Source organism: Phocoena sinus, chromosome 5, assembly GCF_008692025.1.
Source record: "Phocoena sinus isolate mPhoSin1 chromosome 5, mPhoSin1.pri, whole genome shotgun sequence".
NCBI classification, from domain to species: Eukaryota; Metazoa; Chordata; class Mammalia; order Artiodactyla; family Phocoenidae; genus Phocoena; species Phocoena sinus.
In genome coordinates this window covers 16612477-16632535 of record NC_045767.1, presented here as the reverse complement: position 1 = coordinate 16632535, position 20059 = coordinate 16612477, and the positions used below count along the sequence as shown (strand labels likewise).

General features: G+C 37.0%; 1 protein-coding gene across 1 annotated transcript in view; it reads left to right on the top strand.

Moving 5' to 3' along the window:
• FAT4 (FAT atypical cadherin 4) overlaps positions 1-20059 on the top strand; it is a 172352-nt gene that overhangs the window by 100308 nt on the left and 51985 nt on the right.

Sequence of the window (20059 nt, the reverse complement as noted above, 5' to 3'; positions counted from 1 at the left end):
GTATTACTCATTGTTACTTCTTCTAGAAATGTGTACCAAGTAGAAACTCCTAGGAGGTTGAGGCTTCACCTAGGTGTAGTCATGCAGGACCTGCAGAGAACCCAGCTCTCCGTGGTTCCTTCTAAGTGGGGAGCTGGCCCTAAAGCAGTTAATGTCCTTAACATGGTTTGGCATTCTGTTCCCAAGGACCCTTCTCTACAAAAGTTTTCCTTACCATTTTCTCATAAGTGCAATAAATAAAAGAATATGTTTTAAATATAGTAAGTAGCAGGGAATTATCAGGGAACCCAGAGCAGTATACTTTCAAAAATCAATCCTAAGAATTAATTACAAAATGGAAGTATATCCTAAAGGTAAATATATAACTTTATAGTTAAAAAGAGGCTCAAATCCCACCTCTGCCACTTTCTAGGTACATGACATTGAATAAGTTACCATTGTGTTCATATCTATAGAATGGAAACAGTAATTCCTATGTGAAAAACATATCGGCAGGAATAAATATGGAAATGACTTATTTTAGCTATTAATATTAGTCAACATACTTTCTGGACATCTCAAGCTTAGTAAGGCCAAATAAAATTTTTTGACTTCCGTCCACCCTAATCTCCATAAATTGTTCTCTGTCCCTGATTTCACAGTTGCTAAAGATAAACCTTGTTATCACTCTTCATTCCTCTTTCTCTGTACTCCGCATTCAACAGGTCCATTGACAAGTAGACTCTGCCTCAAAAAATGCCCTGAATTTATCCACTTTTCTTCATTTCCACTACCACCACTTTAGTCTAAGCCAGGGCTAATGTGAGAGCTTCCTAATTGCATTTCTTCCCACAGTACCTTCTCCAACAAGCAACTAATGAACCTTAAAACCATAACTTAAATCGTCATGCCCTGTCGCTTACTTAGACGCAAGAGGGAAGAGATATGGGAACGTATGTATATGTATAACTGATTCACTTTGCTGTAAAGCAGAAACTAACACACCATTGTAAAACAATTATACTCCACTAAAGATGTTAAAAAAAAACACAAAACCTTCAGTGATTTCCAAGAAGAAAAACTATATTTCTCACCATTGACCACATGGCATTAAATGACCTGACCTCTGTCCACCTATCTGACTCCTTCTGTCACCAACCCCTGGCTGCCTTTATCATGTGCCACCATTGGCCATTGTCACCTCCCGACTCTGTGTTCAGTATCTTCATGTTGGTTTGGCTGAAATTGGCCAATGCAGGAGTATTTACACCACAGAAATCAGCAAACTTATAAATCAGGTGACTTGCTTCTGGAGAGCAGTTGCTAAACATTTATTGCAAATGGCCAGTGCCAGTTAACCTGGCCCCTTTATAAATGCTAACCTTTTCCTGCCCTTGGCCCTTTGCATTTGCACTTGTTTTCCATTCATGTCTTGGTCATTTTGTCATTACCTCTAGGTAAAATGTCAACTTCTCAGAGAGGACTTATCTGACTACCAATCTAGGGTCCCACTTCCCATCTCTCCAGCGTCTTTATCACTTTAGCTTGTTGTGGTTTCTTCTTAACACTAGTTGCTATCAAAAATTATATGCTCATATAGAATATAATGGATCTGAGTATGTGTAGTTTGTTTACCCCATCAATAGCTGCTATCCTTCCAGTAGCATGTAAGCTTCCTAAGTCTTGTTCAAAACTGAATTCCCAGAAACACTCCGAACAGAACCTGTCACATAGCACTTGCTTGATAGCATTTATTGAATGAATGAATGACTTAATGAGTGAAAAGTGATGATAATTAGTTATCAATTAATCAACATCCTGTTATTTTAATATGTAACTATTATTTCATATTCATTTACCATACTTATATTTATTTTGTTATTATGTATTTAATCGCTTGCAGATTTTTCAAGGGAACTACCAAAAGGAAAAGTGCCAATATTTTTTAACTCACGGCTGAAATTCCAGAAGTTTTTGCTACATTGGTTGTGGTCATTCAAATTGACCCCTGCTTTGAAAAGCAGTGCAAGTGTTTTAAGGCTGTGCAGTGTTTAGTGTGATGTGATAAATTGCAGTCATATGTAAGGACCCACTGAAGCATTTTATGGCTTTAATTCACTTTCAAATGCTTAAAATACTGCTTGAGCTATATTCTCATGACTCTCCCCTGAACCTTCTGGCTCTTATTCAATTCTGTTACCTTGTAGATGTTTCTAGGTAGGTCTTATCTCTACTTTGTGCTGTGCTGCCTACCTTTTCTTACTCTGGTTCACTAACTCAAAATCTGCATAAACAGACACTGTGCTTTTGAGGCGTTTCAGCATTTGGCGATTCTCTTATATCTGGGCTTCCCAAAGCAAAAAGCAAAAAAATGTGAGCCTTCCATATCTCCTAAATACCCAACACCTTTTTGTTTTCTTTCTTTTTTTGTTTTTTTGCGGTACACGGGCCTCTCATTGTTGTGGCCTCTCCCGTTGCGGAGCACAGGCTCCGGGCCATGGCTCACCAGCGTAGCCGCTCCGCGGCATGTGGGATCTTCCAGGACCCGGGCACGAACCCGTGTCCTCTGCATTGGCAGGCGGACTCTCAACCACTGCGCCACCAGGGAAGCCCCCACCCAACACCTTTTTAGCTACAATAAAGTATATCCTATATGTGGTATTTGGCTTCACATAGCTTGATACTAAAGGCCTATGATTCTTCACATTAATGTAACATGAAAACTTTTGCTTGTCTTGAGTTTTGTTATGAAGATTTTGGTATTTAGACAAGCTATTCTAACACATATGTATCTATATATGTAATTTTCCCGGTCTCTTAGAATTTTTTTTAACCTTCGATGATCTTCTGCCCTCACCAGTAAATTCAGAGTCTGTGAGCCATTAAAATTTGCTAGTACTCTTGCAAGGAACTGAATTATGTACAAGAAAGCACTAAAACAAAATGATGTGACAATAACGGGTTATTGCATTTGTAACACAGTGTGTAATATGGAAGGATTTTAAAATAGAACTAGAAATGAAAAAATTCTAAGCTAGAAAAATCTGACTTAAAATGATAATTTCATAGCCAGTAGACTTCTTGGAGATGAGCCAGTCCATTTCCTTTATTTTTGAGAAACAGAACTGAAGCCTGCAATAATTTGGCCGTTTGCCAGAGCTTTGTACACCCAGAGGGTGGTAGCGTCAGGAACAACATCCAGGACTTCTGCCTTTCCACCGAGTTCTTGCTCACTCATACTGTATCCAAAAAATCGGGATCTTATGACTGTCTGCAAAACGTAGATTTCCAAAAACGCGATTTTAAGAAAGCTTTTCTTCTTTGCATCTTCTATGCTATTCCTTGTACTCTAATGAACAAAACATTCTACGGTTATTTTTCTTTTTCCAAGTACATAAATAAATGTTTCACAATATTTTAAGTGAAGTCAAATCAATTGGAATCAGTAATTTCAATAGTGATTGTCTGAAAATGAGCTTCAGTTTAGGCACTGTTCAAATTAAATTGCTAAGTAGGAGAAGATATAAAACATTCATTAGACTTTACAGGTCGAAGATGATAATATTGCCAAATATCCCTGCCAGTTGTCATTTTGTATGTATTAAAACAAAGCTATGATGGTAATTTAATAGACCTTATGAGTGAATTATGATTAGAGTCAGTGAGACTCATATGCTTCTATGGGCTGTATTGATGTGTAAAAAGCATCTTGACAATGTTTTGGCAGAAAATATTTATGGAGCAGTCTCTCCCAGGTATTCTTCTAGGAACTGCAGATACAGTGGTGGAAAAAATGACAGTCTCTGTCTTCACAGAAGTTACATTCTAGTCAGAAATATAGACAAAATATAATATGTAGGCCTAGAGTTATATGAGATGCTATGAAGTTAAATGAAGCAGGTTAAGTGGCTAGCAAAATAGGAATTGGAGGTATTATTTTTGATAGCACAGTCAGGACAGTGAAAGGTGAAGAACTGGGTAAACTTGTAGATGAAACAGCCCGGAGGCAGAGATCAAGTTGGCTATATCTAAAGAAGAACTAGAGGGTGTAGATGGCTGCACCAGAGTAAAAGAGAGGAAGAGTCTTGGAAGATGAGGTAGGCAGAGGCTGGATCATCTAAACTTTTTAGGCCAGGGTAAGGAGCTTTAATTTTATTCAAAGAGTGAGACCAAGTCTCATTAAAGCTTTGGACAGGGGAGTGACAGGGGATTTTGGAGAGATCTGGCTTTGTGGAGAAGAGATCTGGTTTTGTGGCAGTGGTGAAGACAGCAGTGAGAATAGAGATGGTGATTTAAAGGCCATGACAGCAAATCCCTGAGAGTGTTTGAAATTAGAGACAGTGTGGAGGTGGTGCGAATGAGCTAATATTTTATCCATGTTGAAGGTTGAGCCAATAGGACTTGATGATGGAACTGGAGGTACAGGACATTAGGAAAAGAGACAAATCCATCATGAGTCCTAGAAAATTGGCCAGAGAAATTTGGGGATGTTAAAACAAAAGTTTTTTTTTTTTTTCCTCCGCGCCACGCGGCGGGTGGGATCTTAGTTCCCTGGCAGCCAGGGATGGGACCCACGTCCCCTGCATTGGAAACACAGAGTCTTAACCACTGGGCGACCAGGGAAGTCCCACAAAAGTTTTTTAGGGTGGATTATCCTTAATTATTTTTTGGATATATTGTATTTTAGACATCATGAGATCTCCAGTGGAGATGTCAGGTAGATAGATATAAAAGCTTAGTTCCCAGAAAAGACGTTTGAGTAGAGATACAACTTGGGCAGTCAAACTTTAGAGGATATTCATTCTGTGCATGCTGAGTGCTTGTATATACCAGAGTTTGTATTATAGTATCTCATTTAATCTCATAACTGCCTTGTAAATTGGATTCCAATATTAGGGATTAAAAGTAAAACAAAAACAAAACTGAGAAGGTTTGCAACTTGATTTAGGTCTGCAGCTGTTAATCAGTGGAAATAGGATTTGAAGCCACTAAACCTGATCAAGGAGACCATTTTTTAACCATTACTCAGTTTCCCACAGATTAGTTCGTCTACCATATTATGTCTTATGTAAAACACGTTTAAAGAGTTTATTCTCTTTGGGTTAAATATTATTTTTATATTAAAAAGAGCACTGGTTTTTGCACCAAAGGAAAAAAAAAAGGAAAGAAACAAATTTTGGCTCTCTGCCATTAAGACAGCAAGTAAAATAAGAATATTCATGAATTCAAAATCAAAGGATTGCTGTTCTCATCAGATCAGGAAATGCATATCCAAGGGTTTTATAGAGTGCAAATCAAATGTTAAATATTATACTAAGAATATACAGTATGTACAATATACACATACACGCACATACAATAAGTCAATTGGGCTGTATGTGTATTTGCATTTAATTTGGGGGTGGGAGATTAATCTGTGTACCAATTAAATACATTACCTTTATTTATCTGTTCTCAGTCTAATATACTAAAGGAATATAGAGATATTCTGGTTATAGATTTGGCCAAAAAGTCTGGTAATGAACTGTCTATGTGTTAGCATAATTAATAGGTCTGAGGGGAAAAGTTCAGTTATTAACATTCCTAATTAAAGGCATTTATCATCTGACTGAAAGAGGGAATAAACTTCATTCTTATGCAGGGATTGGAAATTACTTTTTGATGCAGGGGATACATGATGCTTTTGCAAAAGTTAATCCTAAAATCTAAAAGGGCTAATCACTATGCTTTATTTTCTTGGTGAGGATATGATGACATTTAAATTAATACTATCTGTCACATTGTTCAGCTGAGAGGGTCACAGCATTGCAAATGTCTCTATAATCAAAAGAGAGGTCATAAATGTGGCATATCATATTTTAGATCTGAAGAGAGTTGTTTTTTAACTGTTCCAGGAAGATTGCATTTGTCAGTGTTATTTGTGGGAAGATGTTGAAGAAGAGCTTGCCTTGTCTGTTATGAAGAACCTTTTTAATAATGAAAATTGCTTGGGAACTTTCCATAAGGCACCAATGATTTCATAAATCAGATTGTGCTAGGGTAATCTTCAATTACCAGAAATCACTTGCATTTCACTTAATTATATATTTAAGTTGAAGGAAGTTTTGGTTATTTCCATTGGAGTATTTGTCTTAGATGAGAATTTTGTTTCAAAGGTTGATAACTGGTTATTGTTTTACTTCCTCTTATTTCTAGTAAGTTTTTGTATAAAATCTGTTAGCAACTAAGTATTATCATAAATCATTTATTTAAATAATTTTCTTTAAATCAGCTACTCTTTAGTAGGAACAGTTCTTCCTACATAGAATTTCATTTGTATATTCATAAGATAAAAATACAAAAAGAAAGATGACCTAACTTCCAAAACTCCACTAAATAAGATCTAGAATTGCCATCAAGTTGCACAGAATTAAAATTTGATAATTTCAGTCTACTTTTCATTTACTCAATTTAAGCTATAAATCTGAGTAGACAAAGGAAACCCAAGTTTGAAATGGAAACAAACAATTTGAAATATTAAAGAGAATGTTTATATTACCTAAAGGATAAATATTAAATATAATACAAAATAATGTCAGCTTACTATAAGGAAATTTTTTCTTTTCAAAAATCTGCTAAATTTTATCTTGTTAAAACTTGATCTTATTTTGTGGCCTATTTTGATAATTATTCCATAATATATTACTTTGATATTTTCAGTAGGCAAGTAGGCAGGAAGCAGGTTGTATTTCAAATTTGGTGGTATCCTCTTTTATTTCAGAGTTTCAACGTGTGTTGAGAGGTTGTCTTTTAAAATGTTCTCCAAAAAGTAACTCCTCATGACATGCTTTGTGTGGGGGATACAATATTTAGTTTCCATTACATTTTATTACTTTATAAACTCTTTTTATAAATAGATCTTTATTGGAGTATAATTGCTTCACAATACTGTGTTAGTTTCTATTGTACAGCAAAGTGAATCAGCCACATGCATACACATGTCCCCATATCCCCTCCCTCTAGAGCCTCCCTCCCACCCTCCCTATCCCAGCCCTCTAGGTGGTCACAAAGCACCGAGCTGATCTCCCTGTGCTATGCTGCTGTTTCCCACTAGCTATCTATTTTACATTCGGTAGTGTATATATGTCAATGCTACTATCACTTCGCCCCAGCTTCCCCCTCCCACCCCGTGTCCTCAAGTCCATTCTCTACATCTGAGGCTTTATTCCTGCCCTGCCACTAGGTTCATCAGTAGCATGCAGTAAATGCATATTTCTCACAGTAAGTAAGCCGTTCCCTGAAAATGTATTGAAAGCCATTCAATATTAACATTAAATTATGTGGTTAGATTTAAATCCAGAAAATACTTGAAGCAAGTAAGTATATAACATTTTAAATATGACCATCAGCTTTTATCTTAAAATTTTAATTTTATAATATATTACTGCTAATTAGTTTTATAAATATGTTTATATAAATTAGGTATATACACATTAGGTAACATTTTATTTTTAATCATTTCTCAGGAATCTTTATCAAAAACACTGTATTTCCTTAATATAAATTCCTATACTAAATAGAGGTGACAAGTAAAACTAAAGAAAGAACTTAGTAATGTCATGAAAATGAGACTGAAAAGTGGCCCACAATATAAATGTACTTAATGCCGCCGAACAGTACATTTAAAAATGGTAAAAACGGTAAATTTTATGTTATATGAATATATAATGCAAGAACTGCATGCAAGAACAAATCGGCTTTGTTGCAAAGCAGCAGATTTCAGTTCAGCAAAAATACTATTTCGGCTGAATAGTTGTTCAAGTTTCAAGAAAGTATGTTTAATTTATAGGGTCTAACAAATGTAAAATGTCTGCAGTTTGAACTTTAATTAGATGGTTAGGCTCATTCATTACACTTATTAAAGATGTATTTTCTGATAGAGCATTTGCCTGAAACGTTTTCTTTTTAAAATCTTTTTTTTTTAACATCTTTATTGGAGTAAAATTGCTTTACAATGGTGTGTTAGTTTCTGCTTTATAACAAAGTGAATCAGCTATACATATACATACATCCCCATATCTCCTCCCTCTTGCATCTCCTTGCCACCCTCCCTATCCCACCCCTCTAGGTGGTCACAAAGCACTGAGCTAATATACCTGTGATATGCGGCAGCTTCCGACTACCTATCTATTTTACATTTGGTAGTATATATAAGTCCATACCACTCTCTCACTTCGTCCCAACTCATCCTCCCCCCCACCCCGTATCCTCAACTCCATTCTCTACATCTGTGGCTTTATTCCTGTCCTGCTCCTAAGTTCTTCAGAGCCATCTTTCTTTCTTTTTTTTTAAGATTCCATACATATGTGTTAGCATACGGTATTTGTTTTTCTCTTTCTGACTTACTTCACTCTGTATGACAGACTCTAGGTCCATCCACCTCACTACAAATAAATCAATTTCATTTCTTTTTATGGCTGAGTAATATTCCATTGTATATATGTGCCACATCTTCTTTATCCATTCATCTGTTGATGGACACTTAGGTTGCTTCCATGTCCTGGCTATTGTAAATAGAGCTGCAATGAACATTGTGGTACATGACTCTTTGAATTATGGTTTCCTCCGGGTATATGCCCAGTAGTTGTATTGCTGGGTCGTATGGTAGTTCGATTTTTAGTTTTTTAAGGAACCTCCATACTGTTCTCCATAGTGGCTATAACAGTTTACATACCCACCAACAGTGCAAGAAGGTTCCCTTTTCTCCACATCCTCTCCAGCATTTATTGTTTCTAGATTTTTTGACGATAGCCATTCTGACCAGTGTGAGGTGACACCACATTGTGGTTTTGATTTGCATTTCTCTAATGATTAGTGATGTTGAGCATCCTTTCATATGTTTGTTGGCAATCTGTATATCTTTTATGGAGAAATGTCTATTTAGGTATTCTGTGCATTTTTGGATTGCGTTGTTTGTTTTTTTGATATTGAGCTGCATGAGCTGCTTGTGAATTTTGAAGATTAATCCTTTGTCACTTGCTTCATTTGCAAAACTTTCTCCCATTCTGAGGGTTGTTTTTTTTGTCTTGTTTATGGTTTCCTTTGCTGTGAAAAAACTTTTAAGTTTCATTAGTGCCCATTTGTTTCTGTTTTTATTTCCATTTCTCTAGGAGGTGAGTCAAAAAGGATCTTGCTGTGATTTATGTCAAAGAGTGTTCTGCCTGTGTTTTCCCTCTAAGAGTTTTACAGTGTCTGGCCTTACATTTAGGTCTTTAATCCATTTTGAGTTTATTTTTGTATATGGTGTTAGGGAGTGTTCTAATTTCATTCTTTTACATGCAGCTGTCCAGTTTTCCCAGCACCACTTATTGAATAGGCTGTCTTTTCTCCATGGTATATTCTTGCCTCCTTTATCAAAAATAAGCTGACCATATGTGCGTGGGCTTACTCTGGGCTTTCTATCCTGTTCCATTGATCTATATTTCTGTTTTTGTGCCAGTACCTTACTGCCTTGATTACTGTAGCTTTGTAGTATAGTCTGAAGTAAGGGAGCCTGATTCCTCCAGCTCCGTTTTTCTTTCTCAAGATTGCTTTGGCTGTTCGGAGTCTTTTTGTTTCCATACAAATTGTGAAACTTTTTGTTCTAGTTTTGTGAAAAATGCCTTTGGTAGTTTGATAGGGATTGCACTGAATCTGTCGATTGCTTTGGGTAGTATAGTCATTTTCACAATGTTGATTCTTCCAATCCAAGAACATGGTATATCTATCCATCTGTTTGTATCATCTTTAATTTCTTTCATCAGTGTCTTATAGTTTTCTGCATACAGCTCTTTTGTCTCCTTAGGTAGGTTTATTCCTAGATATTTTATTCTTTTTGTTTCAATGGTAAATGGAAGTGTTTCCTTAATTTCTCTTTCAGATTTTTCATCATTAGTGTATAGGAAAGCAAGAGATTTGTGTGCATTAATTTTGTATCCTGCTACTTTACGAAATTCGTTGATTAGTTCTAGTAGTTTTCTGGTAGCATATTGAGGATTCTCTATGTATAGTATCATGTAATCTGCAAACAGTGACAGCTTTACTTCTTCTTCTCCGATTTGGATTCCTTTTTTTTTCTTCTTTTTTCTCTGATTGCTGTGGCTAAAACTTCCAAAGCTATGTTGAATAATAGTGGTGAGACTGGACAACCTTGTCTTGTTCCTGATGTTAGTGGAAATGGTTTCATTTTGTTCACCATTGAGAATGATGTTGACCTGGTTTTGTCATATATGACCTTTATTATGTTGAGGTAAGTTCCCTCTATGTCTACTTTCTGGAGAGTTTTTATCATAAATGGGTATTGAATTTTTTCAAAACCTTTTTCTACATCTATTGAGACGATCATATGGTTTTTATCCTTTAATTTGTTAATATGGTTTCTCACACTGATTGATTTGCATATATTGAAGAATTGTTGCATTCCTGGGATAAATCCCACTTGATCATGGTGTATGATCCATATAATGTGCTGTTGGGTTCCGTTTGCTAGTATTTTGTTGAGGATTTTTGCATCTATGTTCATCAATGATATTGGCCTGTAGTTTTCTTTCTTTGTGACATCTTTGTCTGGTTTTGGTATGAGGTTGATTGTGGCCTCATAGAATGAGTTTGGGAGTGTTCCTCCCTCTGCTATATTTTGGAAGAGTTTGAGAAGGAGAGGTATTAGCTCTTCTCTAAATGTTTGATAGAATTTGCCTGTGAAGCCATCTGGTCCTGAGCTTTTGTTTGTTGAAAGATTTTTAATCACAATCTCAATTTCAGTGCTTGTGATTCATCTGTTTACATTTTCTATTTCTTCCTGATTCAGTCTTGGCAGGTTGTACATTTCTAAGAATTTGTCCATTTCTTCCAGGTTTTCCAATTTTTTGGCATACAGTTGCTTGTAGAAATTTCTCATGATCCTTTGTATTTCTGTAGTGTCAGTTGTTACTTCTTTTTCATTTCTAATTCTATTGATTTGAGTCTTCTCTCTTTTTTTCTTGATGAGACTGGCTAATGGTTTATCAATTTTGTTTACCTTCTCAAAGAACCAGCTTTTAGTTTTATTGATCTTTGCTTTCATTTCCTTCATTTCTTTTTCATTTATTTCTGATCTGATCTATATGATTTCTTTCCTTCTGCTAACTTTGGGTTTTCTTTGTTCTTCCTTCTCTAATTGCTTTAGGTGTAAGTTTAGGTTGTTTATTTGAGATGTTTCTTGTTTCTTGAGGTAGGATTGTATTGCTATAAACTTGCCTCTTAGAATTGGTTTTGCTGTATCCCATAGGTCTTGGGTTGTCGTGTTTTCATTGTAATTTGTTTCTAGGTATTTTTTGATTTCCTCTTTGATTTCTTCACTAATCTCTTGGTTCTTAAGTAGTGTATTGTTTAGCCTCCATGTGTTTGCATTTTTTACAGATCTTTTCCTGTAATTGATATCTAGTCTCATAGCATTGTGGTCGGAAAAGATAATTGATATGATTTCAATTTTTTTAAATTTACTAAAGCTTGATTTGTGACCCAAGATATGATCTATCCTGGAGAATGTTCCATGAGCACTTGAGAAGAAAGTGTATTCTGTTGTTTTTGGATGGTTGTCCTATAAATATCAAGTCCATCTTGTTTAATGTATCATTTAAAGCTTGTGTTTCCTTATTTATTTTCATTTTGGATGATCTGTCCATTGGTTAAAGTGGGGTGTTAAATTCCTCCATTATGACTGTGTTACTGTCAATTTCCCCTTTTATGGCTGTTAACATTTGCCTTATGTATTGAGATGCTCCTATGTTGGGTGCATAAATGTTTACAATTTTTGTGTCTTCTTCTTGGATTGATCCCTTGATCATTATGTAGTGTCCTTCTTTGTCTCTTGTAATAGTCTTTATTTTAAAGTGTATTTTGTCTGATATGAGAATTGCTACTCCAGCTTCCTTTTGATTTCCATTTGCCTGGAATATCTTTTTCCATCCCCTCACTTTCAGTCTGTATGTGTCCTTAGGTCTGAAGTGGCTCTCTTGTAGACAGCATATATAGAGGTCTTGTTTTTATATCCATTCAGCCAGTCTATGTCTCTTGGTTGGAACATTTAATCCATTTACATTGACGGTAATTATCAATATGTATGTTCCTATTACCATTTTCTTAATTGTTTTGGGTTTGTTATTGTAGGTCATTTCCTTCTCTTGTGTTTCCTGCCTAGAGAAGTTCCTTTAGCATTTTTTATAAAGCTGGTTTTGTGGTGCTGAATTCTCTTAGCTTTTGCTTGTCTGTAAATGTCTTAATTTCTCCATCGAATCTGAAGGAGGTCCTTGCTGCGTAGAGTAATCTTGGTTGTAGGTTTTTCCCTTTTATCACTTTAAATATGTCCTGCCACTCCTTTCTGGCTTGTAGAGTTTCTGCTGAAAGAACAGCTCTTAACCTTATGGGGATTACCTTGTATATTATTTGTTGCTTTTCCTTTGCTGCTTTTAATATTTTTCTTTGTATTTTATTTTTGATAGTTTGATTAATATGTGTCTTGGTGTGTTTCTCCTTGGATTTATCCTGTTGGGACTCTACATTTCCTGGACTTGATTGACTATTTCCTTTCCCATATTAAGGAAATTTTCAACTCTAATCTCTTCATATATTATCTCAGTCCCTTTATTTTCTCTTCTTCTTCTGGGACCTCTATGATTCGAATGTTGGTGCATTTAATGTTGGCCCAGACGGCTCTGAGACTGTCCTCAATTCTTTTCATTCTTTTTTCTTTATTCTGCTCTGCAGTAGTTATTTCCACTATTTTATCTTCCAGGTCACTTATCTGTTCTTCTGCCTCAGTTATTCTGCTATTGATTCCTTCCAGAGAATTTTTAATTTGATTTATTGTGTTGTTCATCATTGTTGGTTTGCTCTTTAGTTCTTCTAGGTCCTTGTTAAACATTTCTTGTATCTTCTCCATTCTGTTCCCACGATTTGGATCATCTTTACTATCATTACTCTGAATTCTTTTGCAAGTAGACTGCCTATTTCCACTTCAGTTGTTTGGTCTGGTGGGTTTTGCTCCTTCATCTGCTGTGTGTTTCTCTGTCTTCTCATTTTGCTTAGCTTACTGTGTTTGAGGTGTCCTTTTCGCAGGCTGCAGGTTTGTAATTCCTGTTGTTTTTGGTGTCTGCCCCCAGTGGTTAAGGTTGGTTCAGTGGGTTGTGTAGGCTTCCTGGTGGAGGGGACTAGTGCCTGTGTTCTGGTGGATGAGGCTAGATCTTGTCTTTCTGGTGGGCAGGACCACATTTGGGGATGTGTTTTGGTTTGTTTGTGACCTTATTATGATTTTAGGCAGCGTCTGTGCTAATGGATGGGGTTGTCTTCCTGTCTTGCTAGTTGTTTGGCATAGGGTGTCGTGCACTTGCTGGTTGTTGAGTGGAGCTGGGTCTTTACGTTGAGATGGAGATCTCAGGGAGAGCTTTTGCCGTTTGATATTATGTGGAGCTGGGAGGTCTCATGTGGACCAGTGTCCTGAACTTGCCTCTCCCACCTCAGAGGCACAGGCCTAACACCTGGCTTGAGTACCATGACTCTGTGAGCCACATGGCTCAGAAGAAAAGGGAGAAAGAAAGAAAGAAAAAATAAAGTAAAGTAAAATAAAATAAAATAAAGTTTTTGAAATAAAAGATAATTATTAAAAATAAAAAATATTAAAAAGTAATAAAGAAAAAAAAAGAAAGAAGGGAGTAACCAAGCCAAAAAAGAAATCTACCAATGATAACAAGCATTACAAACTATACAGAAAGAGAAAAAAAAGAACAAGAAACAAAAATGGACAGACAGAACCTTAGGACAAATGGTAAAAACAAAGCTATACAGACAAAATCTCACACAGAAGCATACACATACACACTCAGAAAAAGAGAAAAAGGAAAAAATATATATATCTATATATATATAAAAAAAAAGGAGGAAGAGAGCCACCAAATCAATAAACAAATCGACCAATGATAATAAACTCTAAATACTAAACGAAGATAAACATAAAACCAGAAACCAGTCAGTAGTATACAGTAAACCCCAAGTCTACAATTGCTCACAAAATCCACCGCCTCTATTTTGGGATGATTTGTTGTCTATTCAGGTATTCCAGAGATGCAGGGTACATCAGATTGATTGTGGAGATTTAATCCGCTGCCCCTGAGGCTGCTGGGAGAGATTTCCTTTTCTGTTCTTTGTTCGCACAGCTCCCAGGGTTCAGCTTTGGATTTGGCCCCGCCTCTGTGTGTAGGTCGCCAGAGGGCATCTCTTTCCCACCCAGACAGGACAGAGTCAACGTAGCAGCTGATTAGGGGCTCTGGCTCACTCAGGCCGGGGAGAGGGAGAGGTACGGTATGTGGGGCAAGCCTGCGGCTGCAGAGGCTGATGTAACATTGCAACAGCCTGAGCCACGCCAATTTTTCTCCTGGGGAAGTTGTCCCTGGATCACAGGACCCTGGCAGTGGTGGGCTCCATAGGTTCCTAGGAGGGGAGGTGTGGATAGTGACCAGTGCTTGCACACAGGCTTCTCTGTGGCTGCAGCAGCAGACTTAGCATCTCATGCCCATCTCTGGGGTCTGCACTGATAACTGCAGCTCATGCCCATCTCTGGAGCTCGTTTAGGTGGTGCTCTGAATCTGCTCTCCTCGCACACCCTGAAACAATGGTCTCTTGCCTCCTAGGCAGTTCTAGACTTTTTCCCAGACTCCCTCCCATCTAGCTGTGGTGCACTAGCTCCCTTGAAGCTGTGTTCATGCAGCCAACCCCAGTCCTCTCCCTGGGAATTGACCTCCGAAGCCCGAGCCTAAGCTCCCAGCCCCTGCCTGCCTTGGCGGTCAAGCAGACAAGCCTCTCGGGCTGGTGAGTGCTGGTGGGCACTGATCCTCTGTGCGGGAATCTCTCTGCTTTGCCCTCTGCACCCCTGTTGCTGCGCTCTCCTCCATGGCTCTGAAGCTTCCCCCGTGCCACCCCCATCTCTGCCAGTGAAGGGGCTTCCTAGGGTGTGGAAACCTTTCCTCCTTCACAGCTCCTTCCCACTGGTACAGGTCCCATCCCTATTCTTTTGTCTCTGTTTATTTTTTTTTCTTTTGCCCTCCCCAGGTACGTGGGGAGTTTCTTGCCTTTTGGGAAGTCTAAGGTCTTCTGCCAGCATTCAGTAGGTGTTCTGTAGGAGTTGTTCCACATGTAGATGTATTTCTGGTGTATCTGTGGGGAGGAAGGTGATCTCTGCATCTTACTCCTCCTCCATCTTGAAGGTCTCCTCTTTTTAAAATCTTATTTTAAGTTTCCTTGAACTTTTTTTTTTTTTTTTTTTGCGGTACGCGAGCCTCTCACTGTTGTGGCCTCACCCGTTGTGGAGCACAGGCTCCGGACGCACATGCTCAGTGGCCATGGCTCACAGGCCCAGCCCCTCTGCGACATGTGGGATCTTCCTGGACCGGGGCACAAACCTGTGTCCCCTGCATTGGCAGGTGGACTCTCAGCCACTGCGCCACCAGAGAAGCCCTATTTTGATATATTTGATCTTTTTAGGCCACTAGTGTTAAAAGGCAATACCAGTTTAATCATTTCCCAAATAAGAGTATAAAATATGACTCAGACGAGGTTTGGAACTTCCCAATTATAATGGACTATCAGAAGATTAAGCTGTGAACAGTCTGTGTGTGTGTGTGTGTGTGTGTGTGTGTGTGTGTGATGTGTTTTTGCACATTTTAAAAAGTGCTTTTCAGAATCATATGTATTTTTTTCTATTTGCTCTAAAAATTTCAGAAGGTTCCTATCAATTTACCTATATTTATTTTATTTATATATATATATATACATATATACACAGATTATGATATATACAATACATATAATTTTCACAAAATTAAATTTAAAGTTCATTTTATCATCTGACCTCTGATCGTATTTCAAATGTCCACTGTACCCTCCTAACATCTACAATTATAAATTTCTGAGATCTTGTCCTTTTATTTCATTTGTTTCTTCAACCCCTTTCACTGGCTCACTGTCTTCTACCAGCAGCCTGTGTCATTACATCCTCCCTCTTCTTTCTGTTTGCATCTGGTTCTCATAAATCAATTCCAGATGAAATCGAGTAATCTTGCCCTAGTACGCCACTACCTATATAATTCATCCTTATCAGATCTATCCAAGCTAAACATTGGCCCCTGGTATTCTGATTCTTCTCATGGGATTCAGGATTAATTGGGACCCTCTGTTATAAGTAGTAGACTATCTCCAAAACTTTGACCTTTGTCGACAGTCTTGTTCTCTGACCCTGGCCATAGGCTAAAACCTATATTCCCAGATGTATATTTCTAGAACTGTTCAGCTTTTTGAACTTTCAGCCATGTAGTCACTAGATCAGATTTCCATACATTGAGTCAAAGGAGAAGTTAATAAACATTGAGGACAAGGTCTATTGGTATGCATTATGGTTTTATATAAAGATGAATTAAACAATTATTTCTTCTCTCAATTAGTTTGTAACTTAATAGAGAATATGGCAGAAGTACATTGATAAGAATAAAAATATAGAGTAAAAATGTGCAATAAGAGTGGCATACTTTTATCTGAGCCTAATGAACTGAGAAAAGATATTTTTTTTAAGAGTTCAAAACTGATTTCCTTCTGCCACTATGGCTGAATGTAAATAAGTTGCTCAAATTCTTTGGGTCTAAAGTTCTTTATTTAAAAAATTAAATAGTAACACTTACTTCATGAATCTGTATATTAAATGAGTAATACATATATAAGATACTCATACATATATCTGTTATCAAATAAATGTTCAATAATAGGTATCTATAAATATATATGTGTATATGTATTTGCACAAATGTTTTTCAATTTATATATAAATATGTGGGCTAAGTTTACACAGAATAATTAAGACTTGAGTTTTTGACATACTAATATTGAGACTCTGGAACCAGCAGAAAGTTCTGGACCAAAGATAAAGTAATAGTGAACATGATGCAGCACTTCACATGGGCTATAACCAAAAAGATGCGGGGAAACAGGAACATAAGCACCAGGACCAGTTTTTCACAGAGTTAAGAGGAAGGGTTCAAAGACAAGCAAACAAACACAGAAAAGCAACAAGAACAACAACAAAAACAAGACTTCATCACTCCATTAGGAGACGAGGAAGCACTAAAATCTGTGTGGACCAAGGACTAGGGAACTTAGTGTGTCCTTCATCTGAGAAGAGTGTGTAGAGATGAGGCTTACTCACTTGAAATCCAGGGGCATTGCTGCTTTTTGTCCCTTGATTTCATCTCCCTGCCTAAAGCTGAGAGGAAGGGCCTTGTGGAGCTCCTGCTATAGTGGATAAGTCTGAGGCTGGAGTGAGGTGTGCGATGGAAAGCCCCACCCCCAAGAATAAATGAAAAATATTTATTTCATTTCATTTCAACTCTGCCACTCCGAGGCAGAGTTCAGAGTAAGTTAAATCTCAGTAAAAGACTTAGAAATGTAGAACGTTGTCTTTGTGAAGTTTCCTTGTAAAACTTTAAAAAGTAAATCAGACCTTCGTGCACATATATCCTGGGGCAACAAGAAAGTGAGGCCGCTGTAGAGATTGTGCTTCACTCTATCAATTCTTGAAGAAAATAGGAAGAGAAGAACCCCAAGTGCTTTGAAAGTGGGCTGTGGCTGCTAATAAGAAGAGAAAAGGGGACTCTGGGCATGGTTCTTGGCTTAAGAAGATGTCCCATGTGGATATGGGATTACCTATGGGGCCATTTCTCAAGCCAGGCCCATCTGTTGTCACTGGTGCGCTTTTAAGATCTTGTGAAAAAATTATTCTCTGGTATGGAGATTGAACTTGCTGAATATTTTCCTGGGTAAACAATGTTTTGTTCTTTTTGCTTACTAATTCAGAAAACATATTAGCAACAATATTTCTGTAGTTTATAGACAAGGAAAGAAATCACATGTTCCTGACCAAATGAGTTAGTCATCATTTTATGAGGTTTTCCATATGTGTGTCACCAGACACGTTAGAATACCAAAGATGAAACCTTTGTTTGGCAGTACTGTGTTATTTCTTAACAAGTTTAAACACTGTTGATTAGAGAGCATATCAGACATAGTCAGGTCTTCTTTAAACTCTCACTGTAAATTTTTAGATTTTGCATTTTTAAACTTTCAATTCAACGTCTTCCACAAAGCTGTGAAAGTTTTGAAAGCTGAGTATCTCATATACTTATAACTACAAAAAAATCATTAAAAGAAAAGAATGATTCCAAATCTTTTCCTGAATAATATTATCATCGGATTGACTTGAAAGTTTTGTGGAGGAACAAAAATCCTGAGAACTATGACACAGAAATCTGTAGGATTAAAAACGGACCTTTAAAAGGTCAATGTTCCATTTTTTTGTTTCTAAAACAAGTACAACAACAAAGAGTACTACAGAATACATTTTAACTATGTACCAGCCACTATCCTAAGCATGTTACATTCCCCTCAACACCTCTTTTGAGGTAGGTCCTATTTTCATTATTCCTATTTTGCATATAAGGAGACAGATTTAGTGAGTGGAGTACAATGTCAATAAAAGAGATAAAAGAGCCCTTCATGTCCTCTGGGACATTGATTTAGTTATCCCTTCTCTCAATTCATCAGATGTACAGCCTCCTTCCCATGATATCCCCTTCTGTCCACACAAAAGCACAGATATCCTCTAGTTATTATTTTTAATGCAACCAGTGGGAGAAATACTAACATCATTCACATCATTAACTTCCATTTCATCAAACTGTATGTAATTAAACACATTCAAGAGCTTTAGGCCAAACATTGGCCAAAAATAATACCCCAGAAAAATTGATTTTGGTTTTAACATGTGCTATGAAAAATTCAAAATTCATGACCAGACTGTTGTCTCCAAATGCTCCACAAACAACCTCGACAATAGCTAGGGTCCCTCACAGAGGGACCTTTTTCTCTAGCTTGTGCCTCGTGCTGTTCTCGGGGATCGGCTTGCCTAGGGTCCCAGAGCATCTCACTGAGCAGTACCTGTCCAGCTGCTAACACCTTATGGCTTTTTGCCAGTAGTCAACAGCTCCACATTCAAGTCAAATCCCAGCTCCATTCCCCACTGTCTGTGGTCCTAAAAATGTTGTTCAGCCTTTCTCTCAGTTTACTTATATATAAAATGGAGATAAGAGTTGTACTAACTTATGAAGATTAGACAATGCAAGTAAACTTCTTCAACCAGTACTTGAATACCTAAAGACTCAGTAAATATTTGCAATTATCATTATTAATATGTTGAGTGAGATTTAAAATGTATTATTTTAATATGCTTCCTCCTTCAGTGTTTATAATACTTCCAGATCTATTCTGGGTGTGAAATGTTTGTGACATCAGCCTACCATTGTTTAAGTGACTGGTAAAAAGGCAATTACTAGTAAAAAGGCAATTACAGTGTTTTAACATTTGTAGTCGATTGTACAAAAAAAGCAAAAAGTGAGAACTAGTTTTCTTTCCTTTAATGTAAAATCAAACACATAAAAAGTAGGATTTCTGCAGTCATGAATTTAAAAATATGTTAAAGTAAATGGAATGCTTAATATAAATTATGTCACGGAGAAGGATATATATGGCAACAAAGGTCAGCTTGCAGCCTAAATTTAATTGCATAGGTTTCCGGGAGGTATCATGCCTCATTACACTGCCCAGTTCAAGTGGTCTTACACATTTTTTATCTAATGTAGAATTTGAGCTTCCTTACATAGAGCACAAAAATACCAGATCACTAAAACCACTGCATTCCGTAATTTTCTAGTCTGTTGATTTTGGTTCCTATACATTTGAGCATAAAAGCTGATTGGTACTATGCCATCACTAATAACAATCTAATAGGAAAAAGTTTGAATAGTAGTAAGGAAATACTAGCAAATCACTAGAATATTATTATGAAAAAATAATATTGGAAGGCCGTGAATCTCAACACCATCCTGATACTAAAGAGTTACTCCATAAACATTTTACAGAGAAACAAATGAGCGAGAGAATGAATGGCTTTATTTACAAAATGTTGAGTACTGGAAATAAGTAGAATTTA